The sequence below is a fragment of the Thalassophryne amazonica genome, chromosome 12, assembly GCF_902500255.1.
Source record: "Thalassophryne amazonica chromosome 12, fThaAma1.1, whole genome shotgun sequence".
NCBI lineage: Eukaryota > Metazoa > Chordata > Actinopteri > Batrachoidiformes > Batrachoididae > Thalassophryne > Thalassophryne amazonica.
In genome coordinates this window covers 59,779,479-59,790,922 of record NC_047114.1, presented here as the reverse complement: position 1 = coordinate 59,790,922, position 11,444 = coordinate 59,779,479, and the positions used below count along the sequence as shown (strand labels likewise).

At 41.0% G+C, this 11,444-nt stretch overlaps 1 long non-coding RNA gene across 1 annotated transcript; it reads left to right on the top strand.

Moving 5' to 3' along the window:
• Positions 1 to 2,455: 2,455 nt before the first annotated feature.
• Positions 2,456 to 11,208, top strand: LOC117522145. Its single transcript, XR_004564151.1, has 5 exons — positions 2,456 to 2,630; positions 3,526 to 3,663; positions 3,752 to 3,910; positions 3,996 to 4,084; positions 10,299 to 11,208. It is a non-coding gene; the product is annotated as an uncharacterized LOC117522145 (long non-coding RNA).
• Positions 11,209 to 11,444: the final 236 nt, after the last annotated feature.

Sequence of the window (11,444 nt, the reverse complement as noted above, 5' to 3'; positions counted from 1 at the left end):
GTGTTTTTGACCTCTTGCTCTGTTTGTGGACCATCTGCCTGCCTATCCCCTCTTGGAGATAGTCGAACTAACGAGCCAATTTGTTACATTGTATTGTGCAAATTAGTCATCTAGTTAACTTGCCACTGTCTGGTCACCTCATGTAGCAATACCACCAGTAATCGCTACATGACAATGCAATACAAAGTTTCCCTTAAGGCTTATGGACATCAATCTTCAGTTCATTTTAAATGTCATTTTGAATCAAATCAAAATTCAAGCCTCTACAGCAACAGAACCACTAATGATATGATGTTATTTATCTCAGTCAAAGGGGAGGAGTCACCGATTGAGGAGGAGTCACATAGAGTATCATGATACTGCGCATATTCCCGAGATTACACACACCACACGGTGATATATTGTTAAATATGTTTTCTTGTGTTTGTTCATTGTGATTTGACAATTTCTGGCTTTCACTGCTTCGTCTGCCGGCGTATTATAATTTCTGCAGTGCGCACGCTGATTACAAATGATCAGAAAAGTCCGCACATTTACAGCACGAAGTCGGTAAAAGAGGAATTTGTACAGCTTACCTTCGAATTTGAGGTAAGACTGTAGAAAGAAAGCTTATTGAGGGTCAAATTAGTTCATAATAAAGCATAATCCATCTACAGAGAACTTTAAAACTGTTACGCACGTCATTGCATGACATGGAGTTACAGAGCTGCAGAAGAATAAATCAGGCTTTAAATTAATGAAATAAATCATCATAAATTGTATTTTTTTTTGTAAATTTGATAGCTTAACTATTTTTATATTTAATTTGATAGCACCTGTACCTAGATGTGTTCCTGTATGTGGTTAAATGATTTTAAAAAATCTTGAAAACATAAAAGGTTCATTCAATAGTTCGGCCCAGTTGGAACCAAAATGGCGCCATGTTCTGAGTTGACGCTGGTTGTCGCCTCGGTCGCCTCTCTCTCAGCCGCCATCTTGGACCGGTCGTCCGACCCGTTCCACTCAGTGCTGTTTGGCCGGCGCAGCGCATTTAATCCATCGTAACTCTCTGAATACTAAAATGATTTTCACGCGGTTTTTTTCTGCAAACGTCATACATCAGAGAGAACACATACATGTAGCTATGATACAGGACAAATGGTTCTCGTATTTTTATTCATAGTGGGATTAACAGTTAATATAGCCTACACTGTAGACAGGTATTTTAAACACTATGCTTATACACACACACACACACACACACACACACACACACACACACACACACACACACACACACACACACACCACACACACACACACACACACACTAATATAGATAGAGAAGCATATAGTGGCAGATAAAGTCAAATATTTTAGTAATTTGAAGAGTCAATACATGATTAGGCTATATCTAAATATTTACATATATAAACAAAATACTGCTAATGAATACATTATATTTCTACATCAAACATAACAATAGTAGTTATATATCAGAGAAAATTACAATATATTAAATCACATATGGTGTATCAATAATCAATATCAGAGAAAAAGTTATATATATCAGAGAAAGTTATATATAAATCATATATAGAGTGTGTGTGTGTGTGTGTGTGTGTGTGTGTGTGTGTGTGTGTGTGTGTGTGTGTGTGTGTGTGTGTATGTATATATATATATATATGTGTCATGTCTGTGATCTGCTTTTTTTCTACAAAATTAGACAACTGAATGAACATCCTCCGAGGCCAGTGATTCCATAATTATTGCCAGGGGTTGTATACTTACACGACCTACACTGTTTACACTATTTTGTATTATTTTTATTTGTAAATCAGTAAATTTAAGTAATTTTTTACTTAGCTTAGTAGTTTTATTCTATACTCTGCACGTGGGTCTGAGAGGACTGAAATTCATCTGTGCTGTATGTCGAGCATGTATAGCATTGACAATAAGCTGACTTTGACTTATCAAATTGTCTCAGGAGAGTCGTTGTCCCCATACGCGCACACAAGGAACACAAAGCACACCTGGTCATGTACTACCAAAAAAAAAGACTGTATAGCCTCAGTGCAGTGGGAAAAAAATCACGTCAGAAATGAGTCCACCTTTCTTTCTCCCTGCTAACAGCCTCAGACAGCACAATGGATTTGTTTTGTGTGTGCGATCACATGCGTGCGGATTACATGTGCGTACGTGCGTAGAGTGCAATGGTACCAAATTTATGGAACCAAATTTGCACTCTAAATGGAACCAAGCCGCACTCTAAAATGCAAGCAACACACACAAATGGGATGAATTAATCCATGTCATGCGACATACAAAGCGCCAATCAAATGACAAGGATCCACTCAGCTGTTATATAAATATATAGTATTTATTTTAACATTCCTCTCTGTCCTGCCAGTGACTTGTGGGGTCAGAGGATTAATAAGTGATGATCTTGTGATGTTGCAATAATGATGTTTGGAGTAAGAGCATAAACAAACATTTGCCATTTTCTCCAGGCCGGAGCTTCCCAAGTGATCTTCACTAATCCTTTGGAGATTGTGAAGATTCGCCTGCAGGTGGCAGGGGAGATCACTACAGGACCTCGAGTCAGCGCACTAACCGTGATCCGTGATCTGGGCTTCCTTGGCCTTTATAAGGTACTGTGTCTTCAGTTCTGTTCAAGGCTTCCCTACAGGATGATTATGAAGTTAGCACAAAGATATTTTAATGGTGAAAACTGTTTCCTATTATTTACACCATTCTGCAGTCTTTCCCACATGTTCTTACAGTTTTGGCCCTGGAATATATAGAGTACCCAACAACAGCTCTCTTTAAATTTTACAGACTCACAGTCGTGTCTACAGGCACTAGGGTTTTTAAGTGCTGATCATCTAAGTAAAATCTCTTAATTTAGAAACATTAGAACTTGTTAGGTTTCTGGTGGGTCCTGGGCCATATTGGCCTCTCTGGTTAAGAGCAGACAGATTCTTGAGCCCTTACTGAAGACATCATTGAATGTCAAATCCCAGCCTCAGACCTCTACTGTTCACGTAAATTTCATGGAAATGGCAAATTAAATATGATGGCCATTTTGAAAAATGCTATCAATAAGAGACTATTACTTAACTTTCAAATCTGACATGATCAAGTCAGTACACCAGGTGCTGTATGGTCATTCAAGGCTCACTGATGACTTTTTAAAAAATTAAAGGGTTAAGAACCACCACCATGCCGTCTCTGTAGAATGTTTTGATGAAGCATATTTTACTTTCTTGTCTTGCTCTTAGTGCTACTAGCAAACTGCTTTATTCTACCTGTACATTGAACAACGTTTTTAAGAAGGTCCATCCAAAAACTTTCACTTTTTATTGCTTGAGGATCTGAAGAATCTTATCAATGCAGTTGCATTTATTTTAGGTCATTTCTTTGAATGTTTTCACCCCCATTTTGTTGTGAAATAGCCAGATGCTGGAAAGACATTAAACGACAATCTACTACTAATTTACACCAAACAGTTGATACCTGCTTGTTCTTTTGTGTGTTATGTTCTAGGGTGCTAAAGCATGTTTCCTGAGAGACATCCCTTTCTCAGCCATTTATTTTCCAGTGTATGCCACACCAAGGCTCAGCTAGCTGACGATCAAGGCAGACTGGGACCTTTGCAACTCCTCACTGCCGGCGCCATTGCAGGTTTATTTATATTACAGTCATAAGCGGTAGCAGTCAGTCAGTGATCATATGAACACATCTCATTTTGTCTGCATACTCAATTAACCAGGTATCCCTGCGGCCTCCCTTGTGACGCCTGCGGATGTTGTCAAGACACGTCTGCAAGTAGCAGCCAGGGCAGGCCAGTCCACCTACTCAGGAGTCATCAATTGTTTCAGGAAGATATTGAAAGAGGAGGGTTTCCGCGCTTTGTGGAAGGGAGCAGGAGGTGTGTGGAGACCTCTACCATGTCAGCAGTTGTGTGTCACATTATTTTACTGTTTTAACCATGTTGGTTTGTGTCTCCTCTCCAGCTCGTATGTGTCGGTCATCTCCTCAGTTTGGTGTGACTGGTGACTTATGAGCTCTTACAGAGATGGTTCTACATCGATTTTGGAGGACAGTAAGTTCATCTTTTCTTCAGAAATTTCAAGTTCTGTTTGTGCACATGGGTTTCATGGCAAGTGGTTAAAAAAGTCTTTGAACTGCTTTTTCATGTGTTAGCCCTCTGTTCCCATCTTGTCAAGACCATGACTACCAAACACATGGACCTCTGTCAATCAATCAATCAATCAATCAATTTTTTTATATAGCGCCAAATCACAACAAACAGTTGCCCCAAGGCGCTTTATATTGTAAGGCAAGGCCATACAATAATTATGTAAAACCTCAACGGTCAAAACGACCCCCTGTGAGCAAGCACTTGGCTACAGTGGGAAGGAAAAACTCCCTTTTAACAGGAAGAAACCTCCAGCAGAACCAGGCTCAGGGAGGAGCAGTCTTCTGCTGGGACTGGTTGGGGCTGAGGGAGAGAACCAGGAAAAAGACATGCTGTGGAGGGGAGCAGAGATCGATCACTAATGATTAAATGCAGTGGTGGCATACAGAGCAAAAGAGAAAGAAAACAGTGCATCATGGGAACCCCCCAGCAGTCTACGTCTATAGCAGCATAACTAAGGGATGGTTCAGGGTCACCTGATCCAGCCCTAACTATAAGCTTAGCAAAAAGGAAAGTTTTAAGCCTAATCTTAAAAGTAGAGAGGGTGTCTGTCTCCCTGATCTGAATTGGGAGCTGGTTCCACAGGAGAGGAGCCTGAAAGCTGAAGGCTCTGCCTCCCATTCTACTCTTACAAACCTAGGAACTACAAGTAAGCCTGCAGTCTGAGAGCGAAGCGCTCTATTGGGGTGATATGGTACTACGAGGTCCCTAAGATAAGATGGGACCTGATTATTCAAAACCTTATAAGTAAGAAGAAGAATTTTAAATTCTATTCTAGAATTAACAGGAAGCCAATGAAGAGAGGCCAATATGGGTGAGATATGCTCTCTCCTTCTAGTCCCCGTCAGTACTCTAGCTGCAGCATTTTGAATTAACTGAAGGCTTTTTAGGGAACTTTTAGGACAACCTGATAATAATGAATTACAATAGTCCAGCCTAGAGGAAATAAATGCATGAATTAGTTTTTCAGCATCACTCTGAGACAAGACCTTTCTGATTTTAGAGATATTGCATAAATGCAAAAAAGCAGTCCTACATATTTGTTTAATATGCGCTTTGAATGACATATCCTGATCAAAATGACCAAGATTTCTCACAGTATTACTAGAGGTCAGGGTAATGCCATCCACAGTAAGGATCTGGTTAGACACCATGTTTCTAAGATTTGTGGGGCCAAGTACAATAACTTCAGTTTTATCTGAGTTTAAAAGCAGGAAATTAGAGGTCATCCATGTCTTTATGTCTGTAAGACAATCATGCAGTTTAGCTAATTGGTGTGTGTCCTCTGGCTTCATGGATAGATAAAGCTGGGTATCATCTGCGTAACAATGAAAATTTAAGCAATACCGTCTAATAATACTGCCTAAGGGAAGCATGTATAAAGTGAATAAAATTGGTCCTAGCACAGAACCTTGTGGAACTCCATAATTAACTTTAGTCTGTGAAGAAGATTCCCCATTTACATGAACAAATTGTAATCTATTAGACAAATATGATTCAAACCACCGCAGCACAGTGCCTTTAATACCTATGGCATGCTCTAATCTCTGTAATAAAATTTTATGGTCAACAGTATCAAAAGCAGCACTGAGGTCTAACAGAACAAGCACAGAGATGAGTCCACTGTCCGAGGCCATAAGAAGATCATTTGTAACCTTCACTAATGCTGTTTCTGTACTATGTGAATTCTAAAACCTGACTGAAACTCTTCAAATAGACCATTCCTCTGCAGATGATCAGTTAGCTGTTTTACAACTACCCTTTCAAGAATTTTTGAGAGAAAAGGAAGGTTGGAGATTGGCCTATAATTAGCTAAGATAGCTGGGTCAAGTGATGGCTTTTAAGTAATGGTTTAATTACTGCCACCTTAAAAGCCTGTGGTACATAGCCAACTAACAAAGATAGATTGATCATATTTAAGATCGAAGCATTAAATAATGGTAGGGCTTCCTTGAGCAGCCTGGTAGGAATGGGGTCTAATAAACATGTTGATGGTTTGGATGAAGTAACTAATGAAAATAACTCAGACAGAACAATCGGAGAGAAAGTGTCTAACCAAATACCGGCATCACTGAAAGCAGCCAAAGATAACGATACGTCTTTGGGATGGTATGAGTAATTTTTTCTCTAATAGTTAAATTTTGTTAGCAAAGAAAGTCATGAAGTCATTACTAGTTAAAGTTAATGGAATACTCAGCTCAATAGAGCTCTGACTCTTTGTCAGCCTGGCTACAGTGCTGAAAAGAAACTGGGGTTTTATTTTCTTCAATTAGTGATGAGTAGAAAGATGTCCTAGCTTTACGGAGGGCTTTTTTATAGAGCAACAGACTCTTTTTCCAGGCTAAGTGAAGATCTTCTAAGTTAGTGATACGCCATTTCCTCTCCAACTTACGGGTTATCTGCTTTAAGCTATGAGTTTGTGAGTTATACCACGGAGTCAGGCACTTCTGATTTAAAGCTCTCTTTTTTAGAGGAGCTACAGCATCCAAAGTTGTCTTCAATGAGGATGTAAAACTATTGACGAGATACTCTATCTCACTTACAGAGTTAGGTAGCTACTCTGCACTGTGTTGGTATATGGCATTAGAGAACATAAAGAAGGAATCATATCCTTAAACCTAGTTACAGCGCTTTCTGAAAGACTTCTAGTGTAATGAAACTTATTCCCTACTGTTGGGTAGTCCATCAGAGTAAATGTAAATGTTATTAAGAAATGATCAGACAGAAGGGAGTTTTCAGGGAATACTGTTAAGTCTTCTATTTCCATACCATAAGTCAGAACAAGATCTAAGATATGATTAAAGTGGTGGGTGGACTCATTTACTTTTTGAGCAAAGCCAATAGAGTCTAATAATAGATTAAATGCAGTGTTGAGGCTGTCATTCTCAGCATCTGTGTGGATGTTAAAATCGCCCACTATAATTATCTTATCTGAGCTAAGCATTAAGTCAGAAAAGGTCTGAAAATTCAGAGAAACTCACAGTAACGACCAGGTGGACGATAGATAATAACAAATAAAACTGGTTTTTGGGACTTCCAATTTGGATGGACAAGACTAAGAGTCAAGCTTTCAAATGAATTAAAGCTCTGTCTGGGTTTTTGATTAATTAATAAGCTGGAATGGAAGATTGCTGCTAATCCTCCGCCCCGGCCCGTGCTACGAGCATTCTGACAGTTAGTGTGACTGGGGGTGTTGACTCATTTAAACTAACATATTCATCCTGCTGTAACCAGGTTTCTGTAAGGCAGAATAAATCAATATGTTGATCAATTATTATATCATTTACCAACGGGACTTAGAAGAGAGAGACCTAATGTTTAATAGACCACATTTAACTGTTTTGGTCTGTGGTGCAGTTGAAGGTGCTATATTATTTTCTTTTTGAATTTTATGCTTAAATAGATTTTTGCTGGTTATTGGTAATCTGGGAGCAGGCACCGTCTCTACGGGGATGGGGTAATGAGGGGATGGCAGGGGGAGAGAAGCTGCAGAGAGGTGTGTAAGACTACAACTCTGCTTCCTGGTCCCAACCCTGGATAGTCACGGTTTGGAGGATTTAAGAAAATTGGCCAGATTTCTAGAAATGAGAGCTGCTCCATCGAAAGTGGGATGGATGCCGTCTCTCCTAACAAGACCAGGTTTTCCCCAGAAGCTTTGCCAATTATCTATGAAGCCCACCTCATTTTTTGGACACCACTCAGACAGCCAGCAATTCAAGGAGAACATGCGGCTAAACATGTCACTCCCGGTCTGATTGGGGAGGGGCCCAGAGAAAACTACAGAGTCCGACATTGTTTTTGCAAAGTTACACACCGATTTAATGTTAATTTTAGTGACCTCCGATTGGCGTAACCGGGTGTCATTACTGCCGACGTGAATTACAATCTTACCAATTTACGCTTAGCCTTAGCCAGCAGTTTCAAATTTCCTTCAATGTCGCCTGCTCTGGCCCCGGAAGACAATTGACTATGGTTGCTGGTGTCGCTAACTTCACATTTCTCAAAACAGAGTCGCCAATAACCAGAGTTTGATCCTCGCGCGGGTGTGTCGTCGAGTGGGGAAAAACGGTTAGAGATGTGAACGGGTTGGCGGTGTACACAGGGCTTCTGTTTAGAACTACGCTTCCTCCTCACAGTCACCCAGTCAGCCTGCTTTCCGGCTGCTCGGGATCTGCCAGGGGGTAACTAACGGCGGCTAAGCTACCTTGGTCCGCACCGACTACAGGGGCCTGGCTAGCTGTAGAATTTTCCACGGTGCGGAGCCGAGTCTCCAATTTGCCCAGCCTGGCCTCCAAAGCTACGAATAAGCTACACTTATTACAAGTACCGTTACTGCTAAAGGAGGCCGAGGAATAACTAAACATTTCACACCCAGAGCAGAAAAGTGCGGGAGAGAGAGGAGAAGCCGCCATGCTAAATCGGCTAAGAGCTAGTAGCTACGCTAAGCTAGTGGATTCCTAAAAACACGCAAAGTGAATAATGTGTAAATAATTTAGAGGTGATTCAGCAGAAGGAGTGCTTTAGTTAAGCACATAAAGATTACACTGGGAAACAAATCGTAATCTAGATAACTAGATCAATCTAACTGTGCAGATTAAACAGCTAACAGATACAGAAAAACACTGCTGTGCTCCGGAACAGGAAGTGATACAATACCGCAGTGAGAGCCAACCACCAGTAGAGGCAAGCAAGGATGTGGTCAAGGTCATATTCAAGGTTAAAGGGTAGATTCTATGGCCACTTCATTCATTCTCTCTCTCTCTCACTCACTCACTCAATCACTAATCACTAATTCATACATTATGGTTTGATTAGGATCAAACTAATAAACAATACTCTTCAGGTGGTTCTCCATCAAAGGTGAGCTCAAGGTCAAATGTCATTTTCTGTGACCACTTCATGAGTTTCAACAAATCGTTAGACCTACATTATGGTCTGATTTGGGTCAAAGCAGATCACAATGTTCTTCAGGTGGTCCTCCATTAAAGACATGATCAAGCTCATGTTCAGTGTCCCAGGGCATCCTATGCCCACTTCATGTATTTCATGGCGTATGAGTGAAGATTTTCAAATATCTTGCTGCATGAATCATCCGGCACCAGTCTAACCTGCCCGTGTGTCACAGTGTGGCTCCTTGTGTAGAGCTTTCAGCAGCTGTAGCATAACTCTCCTAATTTGATAGCTTACTAGTCCCATTCTGTTTGTAAGCGAATGAACCAGAACACATTTCTATGTTGTACTGGGGTTATGTAGTCTGGGATTTGTTTTATGACGCGTTCACACCAGACGCCGCAGTGACAGGTTGCCATGTAATCCCTGTGGAAGGATGCGTTGTGGCGCCATAAAAGTTCAAGCCACACAATGCGACGCGAATAAAGCGACTTTGAGCGATTGGTGCGATATTGCGTCGCGTCACGTCACCCTCTTCCCCAAGTTGAAAAATCTGAACTTTTTTGTCTTGTTACGCCATGATGACCAATCACAGACTGGATATGTAGCGACGTGGAGCTGTCTGGAGTTTATACTTGATGGTGGACATGTCCTGTCTCTGGCAATCAGCCTGGGAGCAGGACTTATGTCCCTTTTGTCCTTTATTTATTTAACACAATTATGACAGAGTTGGAGAGGAGAGCGATGAACTGCAGCAGCCAGTTCTTTTTTTCCCACATGTGCACGCGGGAACGAATCGTCCGTGAAGATAATTTTATTAACTACACAGATGTATAATAAAACAAATGGTGATGGTTTATAACACAATTACGACAGAGTTGGAGAGGAGAGTGAAGAACTGCAGCAGCAGCCAGTTGTTTTTGTGTTTTGGTTTTTTTTGTTGTTTTTTTCTTTGTTCACATGTGTGCGCAAACGGGACAGGAGGTCCTCAAACTGGGTCCTGGAGACGCGGACGTACTGCTGAAAGCGGCCGTCATCCATACGCAGTTCCTGCAGAAAATCATGAATTTGTGGCGTTGGTGTCGCGTGGCATCCAGTGTGAACGCGGCATTACACTTTATTGAACTATCTCACTGACATTAAGGTTTCACAGTCACAGAACAAATGCTAACATTTTGTTTTTACTTGTACCACGTCTTTTTTTTTTCCTCTTTGTCATCAATTTTAGTCGTCCAGCTGGTTCCGAGCCAACACCCAAGACCCGCATCTCAGAGCTTCCTCCGATCAATGTTGAGCACATAGGAGGCTACCGTCTGGCAGCAGCTACCTTTGCTGGGGTGGAGAACAAGTTTGGGCTCCATCTTCCAAAATTCAAGTCAACTGGGGTAGTTTCAATACACGACTCGGACCCACACCATCCTAACATCACCCTGAGCAAATGTGGAACACACCCACCACCTCAGGCACCATAGAAGTCTGAATTGTCATATCATACTGCTATTCCCATCCTCCTCTACTCGGGGCCAGACATGCCAATACAAATATGAAACACGCACAGGTAGAAAATATGATACACTCCACAAATAGGGACCATTAACATCAGAAAAGCACACCAGCAGGGTGGAGATGTGCTGCACTGGCTCCCAGCCATCTGTGGAGGTGGCGCGCTGGTTGCAACTGTCAATGTAAAGCACCAGGCGTTGGCCACACCAGAGCGTTGCGTTGTCTGAGTCCCTGGTTTCTCTGTTCATTGTTTTTCTTAAGTGTATGTAGAAAATGCACCTTTGAATTTTGTCCAGTTTGCTGTTTGACTGGAGTGCAGGGGATGTTTAGGTGGGTCAACGTGGTGCATGGGGCTTTTCTCATGTTTGTTCCTGACCCAAAGGCTACATTGTGTATATATTGTATAAGTGTACTGAAACGTCACAGACACCACAACATTCAAAATGTCTGAAGTCAGTTCTACAGTCATGGTCACTCTCGCAACAGTGTAAAGCACTTACTGATGTACAGAACCTTTCAAACTGTTTTATTGGTTATCAAGAATCAAGCAGAGAATTAGTTATTAATAAATTAAATGTATCTCAATTCAGTCATTGTATTTTATTGAAATAAATAATCCATATGGTTTAATTTTACCACTACGAGTTGGGTTTCATTCTAGTGGGAATTTGCAGCCATTGACTGCATTAGGAATTGAAATGGGAAATAATACAGTGCAGTTAACATATATACTGAATGTGGTTGTAACAGTACATTTTAGTTACTTTTTAACAAATTACACAGAGGAGTGTGACTGTTTTCAGTGGTGAATGGAATGCTGTTTCCTAAATGTATAAAGTTTCTAAGCTCTGCTCTGATGGATTCATCCTCA